The sequence below is a fragment of the Malaclemys terrapin genome, chromosome 3, assembly GCF_027887155.1.
Source record: "Malaclemys terrapin pileata isolate rMalTer1 chromosome 3, rMalTer1.hap1, whole genome shotgun sequence".
Lineage (NCBI taxonomy): Eukaryota > Metazoa > Chordata > Testudines > Emydidae > Malaclemys > Malaclemys terrapin.
The window spans coordinates 8,036,030-8,059,385 of NC_071507.1; the positions used below are offsets into that span (position 1 = coordinate 8,036,030).

The 23,356-nt window shown below is 46.5% G+C and overlaps 1 protein-coding gene across 3 annotated transcripts in view; it reads right to left on the minus strand.

Moving 5' to 3' along the window:
• The window catches only part of FERMT1 (FERM domain containing kindlin 1), a 35,001-nt gene extending 33,101 nt beyond the window's left edge, over positions 1 to 1,900 (minus strand). The window contains exon 1 of one of the 3 annotated variants that reach the window (XM_054024013.1): positions 1,643 to 1,900. The gene's annotated coding sequence lies outside the window, so the exon portion shown is untranslated. Of the gene's footprint in view, positions 1 to 1,398; positions 1,431 to 1,638 lie in introns of those variants that run through there. The other 2 variants (XM_054024010.1, XM_054024012.1) reach the window with 2 other exon arrangements.
• Between the last annotated feature and the right edge of the window lie 21,456 nt (positions 1,901 to 23,356).

Consider the following 23,356-nt stretch of genomic DNA (forward strand, 5'->3'; position numbering starts at 1 on the left):
GCTAGTTACAGCTAACTCTGTAACTGTGACAGGCGCCTTGTTTGATTTATTTCTCTAAAGCCTCTCTTCAATATTTCCCTTTCAAGGCAGAGGTTTTGTCTGTGATAAGAAAAACAAACAGTAATAGATAATCTAGCAGAGAAAGGCATAATGGGTACCAGTGGCTGGAAGTTAAAACCATACACATTCAAAGAAGAAATAAGACCTACATTTTTACCACTGAGGGCGATTAACCACTGGAGCAATCTACCAACAGAAATGGTGTATTCTCCATCTCTTGACATCTTTAAATCAACACTAGCCTTGCTGGAAGATATAATTTAGTCACACACAAGTACAGGGCTCAATGCAGGCCTAACGGGGTGAAATTTTACAGGTCAGACTAGATGATAATGGTGCCTTCTGGGCTTATATATGAATGAAGGTATTAAATCAATGGTTCTAAATAGTGTCATACCAACAACGTAATAGAAATCATTTAATTGCTGGGAAACACATTACAGTTACCTTCTTTAGAAAACACAAACTTGCACAGATAATAAATCGTAGCCCTTACTGCTCCAAACTTTACATCCTTTCATTAATTTTAGAGTAAACAAACTGGCATGAGGCCCAACCCATCTTCAAATGAAGCCAATGGGAATTTTGTTTCTTTTCCTACTAGTTGAAAGTGGGGTTTTCCTTAGTTTAAATGATCACACCAGTGCAAAAAACAAAAACAAACAACAATAAAATAAAAATATTAACAACAACAAAATGAACTCTATTTACTGTAGGTATTTCTTAAGAACCTCTGGCCTGGGCCTTTAAGAACTGATGCCAAAATTTATAGCAGCTATTTAAAAACCATGATATTTGGGTTAGGAAATCAAGACTCTCAAATGTAAGTTTTAAAACATCATGCAAAACCCTTAGAAACCAGCTTGCTGAACCCACTGAAGTCAATACCAAAACTTCTACTGGCTTTCAGCATTGCAGGATCTGGTCCAAATTTCTTCAACAGCAAACGCTTGTGGGCTACCCCAGAGTGACACTGAAGAAGCGTAGGAGGCAGGACAATTTCTGGATTTAAAGGCTACCAGCAGTTAAAGTCAGAAAATCTGGTTGCCCCACATTCCTCCTCCAATCCCTCCCTCCAACTCAATCATTTCAGCCTGAACTTGGAACCGCTGTTTGTTCTAAAGCGGGTTTTTACACGCAGAAGTCTTCAGAAGCCAGGTGGAAATCAAGAACGCTCCCCGGGGACTTCCACTGCCTATTTTTGCAAGCCGAGGACCTGGCCTTGGGTATCTAGATCTCATTCTCCAAAGGGCCCATTAAGGCCATTAGGCTTAAACCCCACCCCCCACCAAAACACCCTACAATTAATACGTCACCCCACAACTAACTGCCACTTACCCCTAGGTTACAGATATCACACAAAGCAACCTGGTCTCTCCCACCCACATAGCAGGAGCTGCCCAGAGACCTGCAAACAGAGTAGGATTTTAAGGAAGAATCATTCCTCCCCCTTCGATCACTCCTGCCAGAGGAAGCCAGGGGGAGCAAAGCAGAGGCTGGAGAGCCTGGGGGAGCTGCCCACGGGAGAAGGGGTCCAGCTGCCCCTGCTCAGGGTCGTTCCCCACCCATCACACTCACGTGCCTTGGCCAAGGGCAGCTCTCGCCTCCCAGACCGGCGGCTGCTCCCTCCACCAGCACCTGGTGCCTAAGAACCGCGAGGGGGAGGCGCCCTCCTCCCGGCCCTGCCCTGCGCTGCGGCGGGGCCCCGGGGGGGCTGCGGGGAACCAGGGCGCGGCGTTAGCTCTCTCCCCTGCTCCTGCAGCCGGCCCGGCCCCGCTCCCGCGGGCATCCCGCCCCGTCTGGCAGGTCGGAGCAAGCCAGCCGGAGCGTGCAAACAGCACAGCGGCGGCTCTGCTCGCCTGCTGCACCGCCCCCAGCCTCCCCCCCCCAGCTAAATACAACACAAGCTTGTGGCGCTGTACAAATTATCCATCCATGGAGCTGCTGTGATTCCCGTGAGCACCTCACAGGCTTGACTGTATTTAACCTCACAGCCCCCGCTGTGGGCAGTGCTCGTGTCCCCCTTGTGCAGATGGGGACACTGAGGCCTCAAAAGGTATTTAGGTGCCTCACTCATTGGAATCAACAGCAGCCTGAGGCACCTAAATACCGTTGAGGATCTAAGTGACTTGCCCAAGGGCACCCGGGAAGACTGTAGCAGAGCACTTTGCCCAAGTAGTTTTTTGCCCCTTGGATTCTCCAACCCACGCACCTTTCTCACGGCGCTGGCAAAATACAGGTCGGTCCCACTGGTGCTTATTGACAGGCCTTGCACGCTCAGGTTCTTGTGCGATAAGACGGGGCCACAAACATGTGCACGAGGCCAGACTTTCTGGAGTGTTGGGAATGTTTGCTTAGGATGTCAACAGCAGCCATAGACAAAGTATAATTGTCAATCCCCAGCTCCTGCTCCCGGGGCAGATGTAACAGAGGATGGGGATTTCCAGCCACTCCTGAAAGACTTGGAAAGTATCAGACTGTTGTCACCAGCTGCTGCTGTGGGTCACCACGCCCTCATGACCAGGTAGTTCCCAGCTCCTGCTGCAAGGTGCCATGTCTGGCGTGACCTTCCTCCCCTGCCAGCAGCCCATGGAGGGACAAGGAGGACAGCAGCCCAGAAGTGAAAGAACAAGTAAGTAGGAAGGGGCTGCCTGGCCCATCATTTCTTTCTAGCCCTGCCACCTTCTATTTTATAAGGCCAGAAGGTTCCGCAGTATGTACTAGTCCCCATTTGTCCTGGTGTCACCACCACATTTACCTGCAGTAATTTCCCCTGATGGGCAGAGACGCTCTGTTTATAAATTAGGGAGATTTTTACCTGAAGGAGAAGCCTCCTCCCTATACAGGGCCTTGACAAGCACTCAAATTGTGGTAGGCCTGGCCTCAGCCCCCCTCCTTTAGGCATGAAAAGTCAATTGGAATCAGGGCAAATAAACATGAACTGTCACATGACATCCCGAGTGCCCCCATGTGCTTTCACCTGACACCCTGCATGCCCCCACAAGCAATACTAACATGGTTGGACAGTACTGCTAGGGTGACCGTCCCGATATTTAGGTGTTTGTCCCGACCGATCCAATATTTCACTCCGCCTGCAGCATTTGGCTTTTTGTTTTTTTGGCTCTGCTGGCTGACCCCCCCCCCCCCATGTATCTGGATATTTTCTTCCTCTCATCTGGTCACCCTAAGTACTGCAAACATGGTCCCTCCTATGTAAAATCCTCTTGCCCCACAGGCTTCTCCCTGGAGAACACAGGGATACAAATGTTTCATGCAGCTATATGGGGCTTTGGTCCTAGAACTCAGACACTCAAGAGAATCAGTTCCCGGCTGTCTTAGTGCTACAGCAGGTGGCTTTCTGGAAAGCTGAGGCAATTCAGAGTCATTGGAATAGTTGACTTACAACCCTGGCTCCTGCCAGATGCTCTAGAAAAGAATACAGGTCACAGGGCAAGGTGAAGCAAGAGACTCTACCTCTTTGCAAGCAGTAGCTAGAACAAGCGCAGGATGGTGAGGCGAGGTCAGTGGCTGCCCCTCAGTTGACTCAGAGCTATCTGCTGACTTCCCACCAACCCTGGCTGGACTGGTGGCTGGCTCTTTCAATTTGGGAGCAAATGATTGCCTAAAGCTTTGATCAAATGAGGTCAGTGGGCATGGTCCAGAAGGGGTAACCTATGGAGTTATGCAAGAATTACAAGAACAGCTGTGTCCTATTCACAGTCTCGGCAACTCCTCAAAATGCCACAATATAAGTGAAATCGTCAGTTATCTACTTCTGAGGAGAGCATTACAACCCAATTCCCATCCTTTTTCTAGCCGCAGAGAATCGGGGATAAGCAGAGCAGGGTCCCAGCTGAAACATCTAATAAGTTCCTACAGGACTTTTATCTTCAAAGCATTTACCATCCTCAACAATTCTTATGCTTTGCATACGGATGGCAGCCTTTTTCTTTCCCCAGCTTCTGTCATTACCATTTCCTTGATTCATGGATTCCAAGACCAGAAGGGACCATTGTGATCATCTAGTCTGATTGTTGTATAATACAGGCCATAGACCTTCCCCAAAACAATTCCTAGGCCATATCTTTTAGAATATAAGATTGAATCTTGATGGAAAATCCATCAGGACCCTTGGTAAATTGTCCCAATGGTTAATTACTCTCACTTAAAAATGTACACCTTCTTTCTAGACTGAATTTGTCTAGCTTCCACTACCAGCCACTGGATTGTGTTGTGTCTTCTCTGCAAGAGCGAAGAGCTCATTATTAAATATTTGTTCCCTATGTTGGTACTTTTGATTAGTCTATGTCACTCCTTCACCTTCTCTTTCTTAAGATAAATAAATTGAGCTCTTGGAATTTATCACCTTTGCCATGTTTTATAATTTAATGATTCTCATGAGTCCTTTCTGACCCTTTCCAATTTATCAACATCCTTCTTGAATTAAGGACACCAGAACTGGTCACAGTATTCCAGCAGCAGTTGCAGCAGTGTCACACAGAGTGATTAAATAACCTCTACTCCTACTTAAGGTTCCCCTGTTTATCCATTATAGCAGGGGTAGGCAAGCTATGGCACACATGCTGAAGGCGGCACGCGAGCTGATTTTCAGTGGCACTCACACTGCCCAGGTCCTGGCCACTGGTCAAGGGGGCTCTGCATTTTAATTTAATTTTAAATGAAGCTTCTTAAACATTTTAAAATCCTTATTTACTTTACATTCAACAATAGTTTAGTTATATATTATAGACTTATAGAAAGAGACCTTCTAAAAATGTTAAAATGTATTACTGGCACGTGAAACCTTAAATTAGAGTGAGTAAATGAAGACTCAGCACATCCAGGGCCAGCTCCAGGCACCAACATAGCAAGCAGGTGCTTGGGGCGGCCAATGAAGAGGGGGGTGGCATGTCCGGCAGTTCGGCGGCAATTCGGCGGCAGGGCCGTCACTCCCTCTGGGAGCAAAGGACCTCCCGCCAAATTGCCGCCGTAGAATGAAGCGGCGCTAGAACTGCCGCCGAATTGCCGCCGATCGCGATCGCGGCTTCTTTTTTTTCCCTCCCTGCTTGGGACGGCAAAAACACTAGAGCCGGCCCTGGGCACACCACTTCTGAAAGGTTGCCAACCTCTGCATTATAGGTTCGCATTAGCCCTTTTGGCCACAGCGTCACACTGGGAGCTGATTATCCATCCTGACCCCCAAATCTTTTTAAGTCACTGCTGCCCAGAATAAAGTCCTCAAGCATGTAAGTCTGTCTTAAGTGTACACAATCTTTGTTTACATACATTTAGTCATATTAAAATGCTATACTGATGTGATGTGCTCTCAGGATCTGTCTCCAGAATCAGGGGAGTACTAATATTGGCTTTAGGGAAGAAGAAACTTCACTTATCTTTTCCTGGGCAATTTTTCTGATCAGGGTCCTGAACTAGGATGACCAGACAGCAAGTGTGAAAAATCCGGGGCTGGAGCTACAGGCGCCAACTTTCCAATGTGCCGGGGGGGTGCTCAGTGCTCAACCCCTGGCTCTGCCACAGGCCCTGCCCCCACTCCACCCCTTCCCGCCTCCTTCCCTGAGCCTGCCATGCCCTCGCTCCTCCCTCCTCCCCCCCCCCAGCCTCCTGCCTGCCACCAAACAGCTGATTAGGAGGTGCGGGGAGGGAGGGGGAGGCGCTGATCAGCGGGGCTGCCGATGGGTGGGTGGTGCTAGGAACGGAGGGGAGGGGGAAGCTGATGGGGGGCTGCTGACATATTACTGTGGCTCTTTGGCAATGCACATTGGTAAATTCTGGCTCCTTCTCAGGCTCAGGTTGGCCACCCCTGTGATAGATGGTCCTTTCCACCAAAAATCACAACATCATTCAGGTTACTCCCAGTCCCAAAGAACCAGTCATTTACCCAGATCAATTGCACCTTCGATCTCTCACCAAAGCCAACACCCGTAGCCAATCCTGTAATAAACTGATTATAGATTTATGAACTAAGAAAAAGAAATAAGTTATGTACAAGGTTAAAGCAGGTAAACACACACACACACGAGTTACAGTCTTAGGTCCCAAAAAGTAATGGAAATGGCTGCGATATTCAAGCTTTCTATGACCTCCAGAGCTAAGCAAAGCAGCGTGTGGATCTCTTGCTTATGCTTAGAACTCTTGTCCTCTCCACTTTCCAAGCAGCAGGGTGATCAAGTTCCTTGTGGTCAGGGATTTATATTCCCTTCCCCTAGAGCATCTGTCTCCTCTTCCTGGGTGTGTGTGGAGGGGCAATCAACAAAGTCATTGATCTTTGATGTTTCACAATGGCTCATTTGGTTTCAAAGGGCCTTATTGTGTGCAGGACCCGCACTCCACACTCATTATTGCTTCTTTCCTGTCTGGCGAGTTACACAGTTACAGAGATTTACAATGCAAACACTCAATGGATACAGATGTTATAAGTGAAATCGGTCCGTGCAGCACCCTACAAGCATTTCATCAAGTCTAAACACTAAACACATTCTTATCAACTTACCATCTATTACAACAATAGGAACACACGGGTGAGCCAGACTGGTTCCTAGCTGTGCATTTGTCAGTGTGCAGTGAGGCCCAGGGCCTTGGCATGAGCTGGCACCTGGTCTGCCGGAGTCACAGAACGTTCTCCACTCCCTCAAACGGTGGAATGCAGAGGATCATATTTTTTTTTTAAGGGATCCTCCCAATTCAGTCCAGGAAATGGGTATTAGAAAGAGAGCGAGCGAGCATAGCGTCCACCAGATAGAACACAACGATTCATGGAGGTCTCAGAGCACTGCTCCTTCCACGGGTAACACATCTGAGGGAAACCTAGTTTCCTGATCCTGCTCCAAATTAGGGAAAGCAAGGATTTGAACCGGGGTCTCTCATATTCCAGGTGATTGCTCTAGGCTCTTCTCTCTCTTCTTTTTATCAAAAAAATATCTGAAAAGCAGCGGTGGTTTCGTTTCACGCTGGAACAAAACCAAATGGGAAAACCTTGAACTTTTTCATGAAACAATTCTTGTTATCTGGCCAGCCCTTCAGATGACAGCAGCTTTGGGAGAGACTGATGAGACCTGGGCAATGGGGTTTGCAAGAAATGTGCAAAAGGAATTACAAAATGGGGAATGCTCCATGCCGAGACTGCACGAGATGTCCTTCTCTTATTAAACCCTTTGTATTGTTGGCAGTAATCAGTGGGCTGGGCTCCAAAAATTAGTCGGCATTGGTGGGAGGAAATGCACCTTGGTAGCTCACAAGCTGCATAGTGGAGCAATGGTTACTCTGATGTGCTCAGTTTGCCCCTGCAGTGTCTTGAATAAGCTCATGTCATGCAGCTGGCAATGAGCCCTATTTGCTATGGTGAAGATAATGGTATTTGAATCCTAGCTGGTCTTAGCAGAGGCCCATTGTTGTAAATGTGTCCCTACAGCTGATAGCCTGATGGGCTGGAGGGATGGAAGAAATGGGGAAAAGATAACAAATTGACCTTTTTGTAGTGGACTTTGATGCTTCCCTTTCCCACAGCTGCATCATCTGCCTCCTACAAGGGGTTCCTCTGATCCTGTCTTTGTGGGAAAGGAGTGGCTGCGTCAGCTGGTTAGTTTGAGATACAACATGACCCTTCCTTAGTAACTTAGTTCTGATGATATTGCTGCCTTCCTTGCACTAGGATGACCAGATGTTCCGATTTTATAGGGACAGTCCCAATATTTGGGGCTTTTTCTTATATAGGTGCCTATTACCCCCCACACTCCCTCCCTATTTTTCATACTTGCTATCTGGGCACCCTAACTTGCACTGAGTTACAGCTCCCTGACTTTGTGATGGGACTCCCTGACTTTTTAATGGTAGGCAGGTGACTTCCCGGTTATCTAGAGGGAAGGATGATCTGTGTGTGCTGTATTGGAGCTGTTGGGGATTAGGCCCCTGCTAGTCCCTTTTGTGGAGGAGGTTGGAGAGGAATTTCCTAGACTAGGGCTGGGGAGTTATAACAAAGAATAATGGGACGTAGTGAGGAAAAGGAAAACGTAAAAGGAATATGTGGAAGGGTATCCTGAGTCTGAGGTCCATCGGGCTGTGGAATAGTTTCCCAAGGAGGGAGTCCTTAACCCCCACCCATCTCGTGGGACTTTAGAACTAGATTTGAAATCCATCAAAGGTAAGAGTTTCACAGAATCACGGGGATGATCTTCAAAATCTTTGGCATCTCTAACGCCTATGAAATTCGTTGTACATTCCCAGATGCAATATCAGAGTAGCAGTTCCCCTTCACTGATGGTGCTAAAGTCCAACCTCTGCAAAGTGCCGCTGAGATTCCAGGGCACCACCCATTCCTACTAAATAGTTTCTTCCCTCTTCTGTGGATGATATTAATACTGCAGAGCCACTGTTCCCACAGCAGAGGTGACAGGGTTATCTCCTCTGAGGCTGTATTGCAAATTTATGGACAAACGTGTGGCATTTCCCCTGGGACGCCACGCTCTGCTTCTCCTCACAGCAGACACTGCAGCTCTGTGCTCCACCCAGGACTGACCAAATTGTGAGAATTCAGAGACAAGCCGTCACCCCTTGTGTCCTCAAGTCCCTCTGACCCTGAACCTAGCTGCTTTTCTGTTCTCTCTGGGTGGCCCGGGGACATTAGGGCTTTCGCTGCCTCTGGAAGAGCAGGTGGGGATATTGGGCAAGAACTTCTCTAATGCTTTTTCTACACTTAGTGACATGTAACGTACAGGCACTACTCATGTAGCTATGTGCCGCAGTGCAAGGCTCTGGCTTGGGGGAGGCAGTGGTTCACTATGTGCAGTGTAGTCGTGGGAGGCCCTGCTTGGGTGTGTAGAGAGCCATGTGGGGCTCAGTTGTGTATATACCCTAGGGTTCAGGCATGTAGGGCACTCTACTTGCTTAAGCTGTATCCTCATTGTCTCCATTGCTATTGAAATACCCATGCTAGCTGGGGGTGCTGTGTCTGTATTCCACATGCCACCACAAGCGTAGCTGTACCTTAAGGGTATGTCTGCACGGCCAGTGAAGGTCTGATTGTAGCATGGGTAGGCCATGGATTTGCAATGCAGCCTCAGAAGAGATAACAGGTAACAGGTGACAATAGTCATGTAAACATGGTGGCACAGGCTTCAGCGGGGGCTAGCAACCTGAGTACAAGACTTCCAGGGACTTTGGGTACATATTCTGGTTGCTAGCCCAATGTCACGATTGCTATTGTTACCTGTCCTAGCTAGATTAAAAGTAACACGGGTATGCCTACTCATGCTGCAGTCAGACCTTTATTTTGTTTGCAGGGTAGCCATACCCCCAGAGGCAAGTTCCCTGCAGAACATCCTTCGTACCTCATTTCTAGTTGCATGTGTTGTTCCTTTTCCAGTTGTTTAGCAGCCTAAGTATCCGAAAGATAAAATTCCATCTCCCTGTGCCTTTTTTATATATAGCTTCTGCATTCTCTCTTAGCTAGATCAGCCCCGCCTCTTAGAGTCTTAAAGCCTTTTTAATTATGATTAATTATATTGATTTAAGATCCAAGACATATTGAAGGGGGGGATCATTTAGGTGCAGACACAAGACAGTTCCCCCACAAGAAAGAAAGCGATGCCTGTGCAAATTTTGTGCATAGAAAAGACTTGAGGAGTCAGAGCTGAGTGCTGGGCAATCCTGCCAACAATCGAGGATCCTGTGTGATTCACGCCTTGTGAACATGTCACCCCTCAAGGCCTGGATTCTTCGTGGAGGATTTCAAAAGCCTGCCTTTCCTTTATAGCCGGCTCTCATGCTCGAAAAGCAGACGGAGGAAGTGGTAGCATGACCAATGTGAAACCTGAGACACTTAAAAAGCATTCTAGAAAACCCCTGGAGTGTGAGTAACAAGGAGACGTGAGCAGAGGGGGACTCATTACTCAGACCAGAGTCAGGGCAATAACGCATGGATGTGCATCACAACAATCTGTATTTTCCCCAGACGTCTGATGTAATGACTCTAACCTTTGTCATGTTGTTTTTGACTTGAGTTCTAAAGGTCTGTACAGTATCAGTTGCAGCCAGAATCATTTGTCATATTTGAGGATTAGCTAATCCATTAAACCTATCACTCAGTCTTTCTCCTTGATTTAGTACAGCAGTGGCTCCAACACACACACACACTCACACCCCCCCAGCGGGTTGGAGTGTCTTGCAAGATTGATAAAAATAACAAATGGGACAGTTGTGAAAGATCTGAGTCAGAGAGGGTGAGATTAGGTAATGCTATGGATTGGTTTTTAATCTCAGTCCATTGAAGTCAATGGTAAAGGGGAGGCAGTTGGACTGGACCGATACGGGACACTTTTGCAAATTCCGCCTTTAAATCCATAGTTAGGCACCTACGCAGAAGTAGCCTCTTCTTCAAAGATGCTGATCACCCACAGCTTCCCAGCAGAAGCCACCTTTAAAAACACTGGTCACTTTTATTTAGGTGCCTAAATGTGGACATAGGTGCTTAACTTAGGAGCCTGAGTTTGAGAACATTGGCCAAGAATAATAAATTAACCGAAATACTATGCTTTTCTATAGCGCTGTGCATTTTGGCGCTCAAAGCAATTTTTATCGGGGAGGTAATTGTTCTTGTTCTCACTTTGCAAATGGAGAAACTGAGTCAGAGGGGCTTTGTCCCTGGTAGTATAGATTGTCAGTGACAGGGCCAAAAATAGAACCCCAGTGTCCTGAAAATTAATCCCTGGCTTTAATCACTAGACGTGCTCCCTAATGCAGCACGCTTTGTGTTGCACACATCAAACACTTCATGTAAGGTCTTTTGTTGCTAATGTTCCTACAATACAACTATTGCCCATTTAACAATAGGAGGGCATCTGTGATCTAAAGGATTGTGAATCCTGGGTTCTGTTCCCAACTCTGCCACTGATGGGACAAATCACTTAACTCTGTGCCTCAGTATCCCCATCTGTAAGCTGCTTGTGATAATGAAGGGGGGGGGGGTGGCGGCTTCCTTTTATGGACACCTAGCCAGCCAGTAGCTATAAAATCCCTCTTAGTAGCTATTCTCTAATTGCTCTATCTGTAAAGGGTTAAAAAAGTCTCACTGTTATGCATAGGTAAAAGGAAATGAGTGGGCACCTGGCCAAAAGAGCCAATGGGAAGGCTAGAACTTTTTAAAATAGACAAAAGGAGAGTCTTTTTTCTATCTGTGGTTGTTTTCCGGGGAGAGGTGGATGGGGCAGAGCTATGCTGTAAGAAGCTTGGACCAGGGATGAAAAAATCATCAGTATCACACCTAGAAACGACTCATTTAAAACCCCAGATATGTAAGTAGATCAGGAAATGTCTAGGAAGACACGATTAGGTTTATCCCTTTTATTTTGTTATGGCTTGTGGATTCCTCTGTGCTAACCCCAGGTGCTTTTGTTTTGCTTGTAACCTTTAAGCTGGACCTCAACAAAGCTATTCTTGGTGCTTAGTCCTTGTAGTTGCTCTTTTAAAATCTAGCACTAGCCTGAGTTCCCAGATGTATTTTCTTTCTTTCTTTCTTTCTTTCTTATTAATAAAATTTACTTTTTTTAAGAACACAATTGGATTTTTGTGTCCTAAGAGGTTTGTGCACATGTTGTTGTTTAATTAGCTGGTGGCAACAGCTGATTCCCTTTTTTTCTTTCTCAGCTCTTCCCCGGGGGCGGGGGTGAAAGGGCTTGAGGGTACCCCACAGGAAGGAATTCCCAAGTGCACCTTCCTGGGCTCTCAAAGAGGTTTTGCCCTTGGGTGGTGGCAGCATCTACCCATCCAAGGTCAGAGAGAAGCTGTAACCTTGGGAATTTAATACCAGCCTGGAGTGGCCAGTTTTAATTTTTAGAATCCTTGCGGGTCCCCACCTTGTGCACTCGAAGTGCCAGAGGGGGGCATTAGCCGTGACACTGTTAATGATGTACTTCCATCGTTGTATACTGCTGTGAGATCTAAGGATGAGCAACACTACACGCTGTTTTGTGACACGCCAATGCGTCTGTATTAGGAATGTAGTTATTGGGCATCTCCACCTGATTTATTGTAGTGCTGTACTGTGTAATCCGAGAAATACGAGGTGAAGAAATCCCACGGGGTAACCTACGACCTGATTGCATTAAAGTCAAAGCGAGTAGGTCTGGGTCCAGATCAACCAATGGCTTTATCCAGTCTAGTCTTAAATGTCTCAGGCGATGGGGATCCCACTGTTTCCCTTGGGAGACTATTCCACAAGCTAAAAGAGCTCGTGGTTGGGCAGCTTTCCGAGATAGTCCAAATCCAGTGCTTAATACACTATGCTGATGGGAACCTGGGAAAAATCAGAGGTAGATAGATCCTACTTTTCTTGATTATTTTTATCCCATTGGTCCTATTAATATTGCCCATGATAAGTTCTATTCCCTGCTGAGTCCCACTTTCAAGTATGTATAGAGGATATCTAGAAATGGTGTTTTTATTTATTTTGTATTATAGTAGCACCTAGAGAACCCACCTGAGATTAAGGCCCCATTGTGCTAGGCACTGCACATAATAAAAGACACTCCCTGCCCCCCAAAAGAGTTTACAATGTAAATAGGCACCACAAAGAGAGTTAGAGGGGAAACCACTTTCCGGAGGTTACACACAGCAGGTCGGTGGTAAAACCAGGACTAGAACCCAGCTCTTTTGATCCCAGTACAATATTCTAGCCACTAGACCTTACTGCCTCTCAGTGCAGAGCTGTGCAGTAGTTATGCACTACAGACAGCTATGAAATGAAACACTTCATAGAATTCTTTATGGATCCTGTGGATCCAGATTTTTAATACATTTTCTTTCAATATTACTTTTCCAGATCTATGTGATATCTATGGCTGACACAGGTCAGCACTGAAGCTTTAAAGTTCAGCCATTTTGGAGTCACCCAGAGTCAAAAGAAGTCCTGGTAACTTGGAGGCGTATACTTTCTCTAACACAGCGTTTCTGAAACTGGGGTCCACGAGGGTACTCCAGGGGGGTCCGTGGGCCCCAGTGATCAACTCCTCCCCCTCCTTCCCTCAACTCCTTCCCCTCCCTCCCAGCGCCTCCTGCACGCCGGGGAACAGCTTTTCAGCAGCATGCAGGAGGCTCCGGGAGGGAGGGGGAGGAGCGGGGACTGGGGGAGCAGAATTATGTATGGGGCTGCTGGCCCCACTGATCAACTCCTCCCCCTCCCTCCCTCCCAGTGCTTCCTCCTCGCCGGGGAACAGCTGTTCAGCAGCATGCAGGAGGCGCTGGGAGGGCAGGGGATGGGACGCACTCGGGGGAGGCGGCGGAAAGAGGTGGAAAAGAGGAGGGGCAGAGGTGGAACGAGGGTGAGAAGAGGTGGGGTGGGGGTAGTGACTTGGGGGTGGAGTGAGGGCACAGCCTGGGCCGGAGTGGGGCTCTAGGGGGTCCCCGAAAATTTTTAAATTAAAATGGGGGTCCTGGGGTTGCTGAAGTTTGAGAACTGCTGCTTTAACACCTCTAACTCAGTCAGGGCCGGCTCCAGGTACCAGCTTGGCAAGCGGGTGCTTGGGGCGGCCGCTCTGGAGAGGGGCGGCACGTCCAGCTATTCGGCGGCAATTCGGTGGACGGTCCCTCACTCCTGCTCTGAGCGAAGGACCTCCCGCCGAATTGCCGAATTTTTTTGGCTGCTTGGGGAAGCCAAAACCCTGGAGCCGGCCCTGAACTCCGTGAGTGGATTCTTCCTCAAAAGTGTGTTAAATCATCTCTGAGTTGAGATGAAGTGTGGAAATGAAGGCTAATGCATGAGAAAAGTGACAGACTATTTACAATCTTAGGCCCTCGATCTTGCAAAGACCTGTGCTGGTGCTTATACGTGTTCGCATGAATAAGCCCGTTGACTTCAATGGGACTACTCATGTGTAAAGTTAAGTACACCTGCATAAGCCTTTGCAGGATCTGGGTCTAACCCAGAAACCTGTCGATAACAGCTTCCAGCCGGTGGCATTCTCTGGGTCACCATGCTCATAGATTTGCAACAATTGGACTGAGGCAAAATCCATCCCTTGGTTAACTCCACTGACGTCAATGGAGTTATTATCAGGGCTGAATTTAGCCCCAGGTGGTGTTTTTGGTGTTGAGGTACAATACAAAGAGCTACATCATCAGAAAGGCCTGGGCCCCACTAACCCCCCACTTCGGACTAAGGTACGCAAATTCAGCTACGTTAATAACGTAGCTGAATTTGAAGTACCTTAGTCCGAACTTACCGCGGGTCCAGACGCGGCAGGGAGGCTCCCCCGTCGATGCCGCGTACTCCTCTCGCCGAGCTGGAGTACCGGTGTCGACGGCGAGCACTTCTGGGATCGATCCCAGAACATCGATTGCCTGCCGCCGGACCCTCCGGTAAGTGTAGACGTACCCTAAGTCCAATAAGAAGAATTGTCTTTTTCTTAAGAGTGTTGTTAAAACATACATTGTTGAAAACTGTTCCCGTTCCACTTTTGGAGATTTTTATTTTTTTTAAATTAAATTCAAAATTAAGGGCCAGATCCTGTAACTGGATCTGTGTGGACGGACCCCTGCACTTGAGTCAGATCTCTGGGCAGCTCCATTTACAGGCACTGGCCCTTTCTATTACATTTTCACTGTGAAAGGGATCACGTTCCCCAGCGGTGGGGGAATTTCAGCACTGGGTAGAGTGCAACAACTATTTAACAGAGCGCGGGACCAGTGCATTGCTAACCGTGCTGGGCAGGAAGTGAAGGAGATGACTGAACTGAAACAGCATGGGTGAATTTTAGGCAGGGAAAATGCGAAGATTCAGGCTACGCTGATTCAAACCAGCTAAGGATCAACAGTGACAGAAGAACCCCTTTCATCGGTGTAGTAAGTGTCTACACTACAGCAGTGCGGCTGCGTAGACACATTTATAGTGTAGACAAACCCTCAGTCTGGTTCTCTCTCTGTTCAAACTGCTTCATTCCACTCAGTGGGAGCATCTATCCTGGTCTATCCAGGAGAGTGGCTATTCCATTGTCTGGACAGTTAGACCCACTCAGTCGCAATAGATTGTAACGAGAGCTGCTTTTTTGTGGAAAATTGTGTTGAAACCAAAAAAAATCTAGTTTCCCAGGGAAAAGTTAGCGCTCTCTAGTGAAAAACCAACCCCCCGAATATTTCAACTCTGAAATGCTTACGCTTCCATTCCTCTCTCTTGGCCAGGCTCCCTGGTCAGACTGCATCTCCCCGGATATACTCTGGTCTCCTCTCATGATTGTTGAGGGGATGTGGCTGCATTATCAGAGTCCTTGGCCATGGCACATCATGTAGGGTGACCAGATGGTAAGGGGAAAATATTGGGACCGCCGCAGGGGGGGCATTTTTTTTTTACACTCACCCGTCTGGGTCTTCGGTGGCAATTCGGCGGAGAGTCCTTCAGTCGCTGACGGTCTTCGGCGGTATTTCGGCGGCGGGTAATAAACCTTGCCATCAAAGACAGAAGCACTCACAGCTGAAATGCCGCCGAAGACCATGAGTGACTGAAGGACTCTTCGCCGAATTGCCGCCGAAGACCAGGACGGGTGAGTATAAAAAAAAAAAAAAGGCCCGGTTGGGACGTGGGACAAACTCCTCAAAATCGGAACAGTCCCAATTTTATCGGGACGTCTGGTCACCCTACACATCATGGGATATGCAATCCAGCTGGGCCATAGAGGAGAATTGGGACACCGGGAAACCAAACTGCAACTCCCATGAGACACCAGTGTGTGATATCCTAATGATATTATTTTGATTTTGGTCCCAAACCCAACATCTTTTTGGTTTAGGGATATCTGTTTTTGTCAACAAAAAACTGAATGTTTCCACATAAAGTAGATACTTTGAATGACCCTTTTAACAAAATCAAAACCTCCATTTTCTGTCAACTGCTTAGATGGAAAAATGATGTTTGACCAGCCCTAGTTGTTATCACAAACCTAATGACTGTCTTCCCCTTGTAGGTGAGGGTGTTGAAATTATCTGATCTCCTTTGTAAATCAAACATAGTTTTAGAAGGCAAACACCTAAATCTCATTTTGGATACAGATCAAAATATGCAATTAATACAGACACTCATGGTCATGTATTGTCACAGTAGCGAATGTCTTTTTTAAGTGCACGTTAATCCTATTTTTAGCCCTAAAATTGTTTTAAGGGACTTCTTAGAAGCAAATAAATAACAGTTGGGAAATAAAAGGGTGAGAAGATACAAAAGAGCTTTCTTTATTACTGTGTGAACTTTCCCAAACCAACAGAAATGTAATCTGCTTACCAGGCTATGGCCAGTAGATGCTGCTATAGTCACATTCTCCAAACTTTTGTGCGACCCTTTGTGGCTTGTCAAATTTTAGCTCAGTGTACAGATTTATTGCTATTTTATGACTTCTTTAAAGCCCTGCTTTTCTGTCCTGATTTCCCACCTCTTCTCACTGTATACTGTGTGCCCTTTTAACACCACATAGAAGCCTGGTGGCATCTCAGGGATCCCCTGAGAGTCCACAAAGTCATTACGCTTCCCTCCAAAGAGCGATGGATGTGTCCAACTGATCCCCAGCGAATGAGAGTTCTGAGACTATTGGCAGGTGCAGGTGCCTTCCTATGGCAGTACATGGTTGGCATGGCCTATTGCAGTACATAAAAAAATAAATCTCCCATTGCATCTCAAGAAGATACCAAGTGCCACCTTGTGGATGAAATAGGTGACAATAAATAAGAGACATGCCCTGCTTCCTTAAACACCTTGAAGCCCCTATTTAGAATCATAGAAATGTCAGGCTAGAAGGGACCTCGCAAGGTCATCCAGTCCAGCCCCCTGCACTGTGGTAGGACCAAGTAAACCTAGCCCACGCTGACAGGTGTCTGTCCATCCTGTTCTTAAAATCCTCAATGGATTCCACAACCCTCCCTCAGCAGCCTATCCCAGAGCTTAACTACTCTTATAGTTAGAAAGTTTTTCCTAATATCTAACCTATATCTCCCTGGCTGCTGACTAAGCACATTACTTCTTGTCCAACCTTCAGTGGACACAGAGAACAATTGATCACAGTCCTCTTTGCAACAGCTCTTAACATATTTGAAGACTGTTATCAGGTCCCCCTCAGTCTTCTTTTCTCAAGACGAAACATGCCCAGTTAGAACATAAGAACAGCAATACCGGGTCAGAGCAAAGGTCCATTTAGCCCAGTATCCATCTTCCGACACTGGCCAATGCCAAGTGCCCCAGAGGGAATGAACAGAACAGGTAATCGTCAAGTGATCCATCCCATGTCACCCATTCCCAGCTTGAGGCAAACAGTTTTTTAACCTTTCCTCATAGATCAGGTTTTCTAAAAGTTCTATTACTTTTCTTGCTCTCCTCTGGACTCTCTCCAACTTGTCCACATCTTTCCTAAAGTGCAGCATCCGGAATTAGACACAGTACCCCAGCTGAGGCCTCACCAATACCCAGTAGAGTGGGACAATCACCTCCTGTGTCTTACGTAGAAAAACTCCTTTAACACCCCCAGACTATTAGTGTTTTTCACAGCTGCATCACATTGTTGGCTTATAGTTAATTTGTGACCCACTATAACCCCCAGATCCTTTTCAGCAGTATTACTATTATTAATATTTCAGCAGTATTACGCCCCATTTTGTAGCTGTGATTTGATTTTCCCCCCTTCCTAACTGTAGTACTTTGCACTTGTCGTTATTGAATTTCATCTTGTTGATTTCAGACCAATTCTCCAATTTGGTTTTCTTGATAGAGACCTCTGGACTATTGCTAAAGGCTGGGTGAAAGTTTCCCATTAAAACTCTTCTGCCACAGATCAGGATCCCATTGCTTGGTGCTGTACAAATGCAGAGCAGAGACAGTTCCCTGCCCCAAAGACCTTACAATTTAAGTACAAGACAAGAGATGACAGATACAGGCAGATGGGGGAGTCCAAGGACGCAGTGAGACAATATTGGTCAGCATGATTGGCAGTGGTGTCAGCACACCAGCAACCTAGCTGTTGTCCATAGTTGAAGCAGAATAACATCCTAGTGTAGACAAAGTTATACCGGTTACAGAGGCGCTTGTATCGCTGTAGCTTATTCTCAGAAAGGTAGGCACCTTTACACCAGTATAACTGCATCCAACTAGGGCTTGTACCGCTTTAACAGTGTCAGCTTCTAAACTGATATAAACATAGCAGCACAAACCCGGGTTTTGACAAGTCCTAACACCGGCACTTCCGACCCCAAGTGTCCGAAAATCATAAGTCAGCCCCTTCAAATCAAGAGATTATCTTAAAAAATCGTGAGATTTATATGCTATAAACAACTATGTACTTATAGACGATAAAGACGAAAAATGAATGGGGATGCTTTTTATATCCCTCTGGTTTCTGAGCCTTTAGAATAGACTTGGGTTACGTTTTCAATCTCTCTCCGGCAACCATAATGGCTTTAAAAAAATGGAAAGCTGTGATTCCCGTGGAAAATCACTAAGTATCCTGAGCTGTCTACACTGTAAGTCTCTCCCAGGTGTGATGGCTTTTCATGGCTTTTGGGAAAACTGGAACCAAGCTGGGGTTTTCTCGTCCCTCTGTGGCAGAGCACAACTGTGCATTTCTCCAAAGGAAAAAAAATTAGCCGAGACTCTTTTTTTGTGTGTGTGTGTGTGATTGAATCTACGAGTGTTTTGTCTCCTTTTGTGGGCTCTTCTAAACTGATTACCCTATTGTGACTGTTTCTGTAATTTAATTATCTCTGCACTCAAGGAGGACAACTTAATTAGTCTCTCCTTTGCTGGATGAAGTGTATTAGATTTTCTACATGAAACCTTATGGCTTTTGTTTCTTTTCTTTGTGTGTGTGTGTGTGTGGGCTGTTTTTGTTCAGCACAGCTGGGCTTTCTATTGCGTAACCTATAGCTGGCTTTATAGCGCTCCTTTTTTATAGGCTGGATGAAGTTGCCCCTAGGGATTTGCAAATGTAGATCAGTGGTATAAAAACACAAGTCCCACTCATGCATTAAAGTTTGCTCCTAAACGACCAATCAGCATAACTTTCAATCTCTTTGGCATAGCCCGGTGCACTTTTCCTTTGAAGTCCAGACGCTAAGTGTGTGTGCAGTGTAGTTGTCAGGCTTTCAAGGGAAACGCGGGCTTGATAGCTTGCTTTTGGAAATAATCGTGTGTTTGTTTTTGATCACAGGAAAGGGTTTTTCTTTTGGAAAGCTCCAGGACCTAGCCTTGGGCTACAGTAGCATCAGAACTAAGTAGGGCTGGGGCTGGTCAGTGTTTGGATTGGAGACAACCAATCCTTATGAATCAGTAGCTGACCTACATCCCTCCGGGTACAAATGCCACAGCAGGCTGGGAGGAGGCACAGCGCTGCTGGATGAGTCACTGAAACCAAAGCATTGAACTTTTACCGGTCATTAAAGATCACACAGTGCTTTCCGTTCGAGAGGCTGTTCCAGTTGACTTCTCACTCCAGTACCTGCAGCTCTGCCAGCTGAGCCCCTGCCCCTACCAGCAGTTCCAATCGCACGGTTATCCTCGGCTGTCCTCCTAGAACGATGGCGTAATGTGTCTGGGACACTCAGCAGCCCAGAGGAGATCCTCGTGCATATCTGATGGGCAGAACTAGAGGGACAGAGCCCCAGCTACTCTAAGCTGGAGTAGCTCCACTGATCTATGCCACCATGAGCTGAGGATTTGTTCCTCCTTCACAGGACAAATCCACCAAAAGGGGTCAGGAAACTGAGTTTCAAGTTGGGGAGTTTCATCCTACTTGTTCCAATCAGCAAGTGAGGCTCCTATTCCCTTCCCTGGAATGGGCCATGAGGCCCTTTCTAGCTGCAGATGTCTGTGTGGATCATGGGACAGTTTTGCTTGGTATTTCCACAGATCTTCCTGGCTCATCCTCTTTCCTTGCTGGAGCCCCTGTGTGTCTCCTGCATATTCTTTGTATCTGATTCCCCATCTCTGTGCCTAGCGAGCTGTGCATTAGGGATGTTGTGGCCAGGGGTGTCAGGACCGCAGCAGCTCGGATGCATTGGGAAGTACCTGGTGTTAGAGCATGGCTTATGCACAGCTGCTTAGCTGCCCCACGCGAGCCTCAGGACGGTGACGGTCCTGTTGTGTTGTCCTTGCCCAACATGGGAGACAGCTGCTTTGTTTGCAGTGTGGTTTGTGATCTGCATGGACTTGGAGGCCATTCCCAGCGTTAAGGGTTGTGGGTCAGTGCAGAGGCGCTGTGTAGAAGTGGACATACCCTTCAGGACACTAGCTGTGCTTGTTTATTAATTTACTTTTCAGACTGACCTGTGTTGTGATTTACCCAGACTTTGGACTCTCAGATGCTCCTGGAGATGTTCTCTCCAGTAAGATTCCTCCTTTGTGTCTCACCTTGAGCTCTTTCACTTAGCACGAGACACCTGATACAGGATTATATTTCCTGCCAAATCTGGCACTCAACTATGGTAGATACCCACTCCAGGTGCCACGGGAAATTGCTGTTCATAGGGCAGGTGTGACATTTTGGAGTGCAATCCAGATGAATGAGGGGCTGTCAGCCCTGCCCTGCAACCTGGGGTGCCACACAAGGCTTTTCTGCTGTAGCTTCCAATGTGGGTTGCTCACAAACAGGCTAACAGTATGCAGGTCACACCCTGAGTGTCTGTGTGTAGTTACAGCCCTGGTCCAGCAGTTCTGACCCCAACAGCCTGTCAGCACACACCAGTCACCCCTGGCTTCTACCACCCTGGGTTATCACGGCAGGATGACCCCAACACACTTCTAGTCCTGGATTTCCCCTCCCCCCAAATGTGCATTTAGCACTGTCCAGCCCTTTCCTGGACATTCCAGATATATTAGCTGCGTTGTCCCTTTAAGGGCATCAAATTCCAACAATTTGCCACTTTAAATGGAGTTACCCACACAGTTTACAACATTGGATTAGAATAACTCAAGTTTATTGAACTACTAAGAGATTTAATGACTACAAGTACAAGTCATGAGGCATAAAAGTCAGGAATGGTCACAAGAAAAATAAAGATAAAACGCTGCCTCGTACTAAACGAAAGCAACTAGACTTGGTTCAAAGTGAAGTTCTTACCACAGGTTTCCGATAGCACTGCTGACCAAGTTTCAGGTCAGGATTTGTTCCCAAGGTCCAACAGCTGTTTTCTTTTTTCCTCTTAAGTGAAAGAGAGAGAGAGAGAGAAAATGGTGTTTTTACCCCTCAGTCACTCTTTGAAAAACACTTTCTTGAGAGTGACCCCTGGATGAAGTTGTTTCCTGCTGAGAGCAAGGAGACATGGAGTCTGGGGGGAGGCAGTTCCATGCTGTTTCTTCTCGGCTGTGTATGCTGAAATGCAGATTTGCCTGGTCTCTTGCCTTCCCCCACCTTCCATGTCAAAGAACCACCACTTGACGGGTGATGGCCCATCAGCTTTGATGACACCTGGATGGGTCCTTTGTCTTTGGGAAACAAGTTTACCCACTTCCCAGACTTGTCTGGTAAACACACTTTGGTCCTGATTTCAGCTTATGTTCATAACTTTACATACCTTTCACCATGATATTATTGACCACCACATTACCGGTTTTCAAATGACACCTTACAAGGCACATTGTGTACAAAGATCATTACAGTAGCGTGTAGGGCGTGCATATGGGCGTGCATTCTGTCACAGAACAAATTATGCCAGTTCGTTTACTCTTCTCTCATTATGGGCATAATCCAAAGCCCTTGTGAAATGAAGGGAAAGACTTAGTAGACCCTATAAGAACCAGCAGGGGAGGCCATATCATAGCGGTGGGTCATGTGTCTTGTGTCTACAATGCTGGGGAGCTGATGTCATGTTTATTAGAAGCCAAGATCAGAGTTCACAGGCTCAGGAAACATCTGCAGTGTTTAGGAATGGTTTGTAGCTTCTATCCCAATGACAGGTTTATTTGGCATTTTTTGATAAGTGAGGTGTTTGAAATTTCCTCTCCAAGTCAGCAATTTGTAATTCCCACTTGAAAGGGCTACTGTGGGGGATGGTATTTGAAAGCCATTGATGGTGGTTAATATCCTGGCATATGTCATCCATGAGTTCTGTGTGCGTTTTTTATTGGTTTGATCTCTCCAAAACAACCTCGCTGTACAGAAACTGGAAAATGAACAAAGATGCTAGAAATATTCGAAGTCCCTTTATGCCCATAAACAGAGCTAGTGATGAAGTTAAATATTGTTAGAAATGGGGTTTCACACCTATATCTCCTCCCTTTATTTTGATCACCGTGTCTTTTACGACCTTCAGTGCATTGTTTTCCACTTCTTGCCATACTAGAGTCATCAGTGTGACACTTTGAATCTGCCAGTTTTGAGCAATTTGTGCTAATTAACAATCCTCTTATCTGGAGCCTGGCTTCTACTTCTTAAAGAAGCAACAGCATCATTTTGCAGGTGTCGGGGCTTTCTGAATCCTTCTGTAGGCTGCTGATGCCAGGCAGATAAAGCTTTGTTAGCCTGCTTCAGTTTAATCTTGTGTGTCAAGCACCATTGCGATCCCTGGTTGAAAGATGCATTATAGGTGCCTTACAGCGTTATGATTAGACCCCAGAGCCAGTCGGAACAATGGCAGTATTGGTTCTCAGTGATCATTTGGATTTGTGAGCTTTGTTTCACAAATTATGGGGGTAACTGTGCAAGAACCAGCTCCTCCTTCCAACAGTGGGAAATTGAAATGCCTGAGATTTTCACTTTGGCTTAGGGTGACCAGATAGCAAGTGTGAAAAATTGAGACTTTTTTTTCAGGGAGGGGAGTATAGTTGCTTCTATAAGACACAGCCCCTAATATCGGGATGATCTTGATAATATCGGGACATCTGCTCACCCTACTTTGGCTGTTCTCTCTATTCCTGTCCTCTAAGTTTCTCTATTATTATTTATTATTTATTTATTGTTCAGTAGCACTATAAGCCCCAGATGAGATCAGCAGGTTCTGTGCTGAGCTCCCATTGATTTAAAGTTGGTTAACAATCTGTTCCACCTGCACGCTGAGTTCCTTTCCCAGACTGAAAGAAGAGCTCAGTGGAGCTCAAGAGCATGTATCTTTCCCCAGCAGAAGTTGGTCATTAAGATATTACCTCACTTGTCTCTCATACCCTTGCTTACGCGCTCTTGAAAATCCCGCTAACCGCCTAAGTCCCTTCAAAAATCTGGCCCATGTCTGAAAATGGGACTTCAGCTCCTAAGTCACTTAGGTGCTTTTGGAAACTTGATCCCAGCTCCCTCTTATGCTAAGCACTGGTGAGACACCTAGTCAGAGA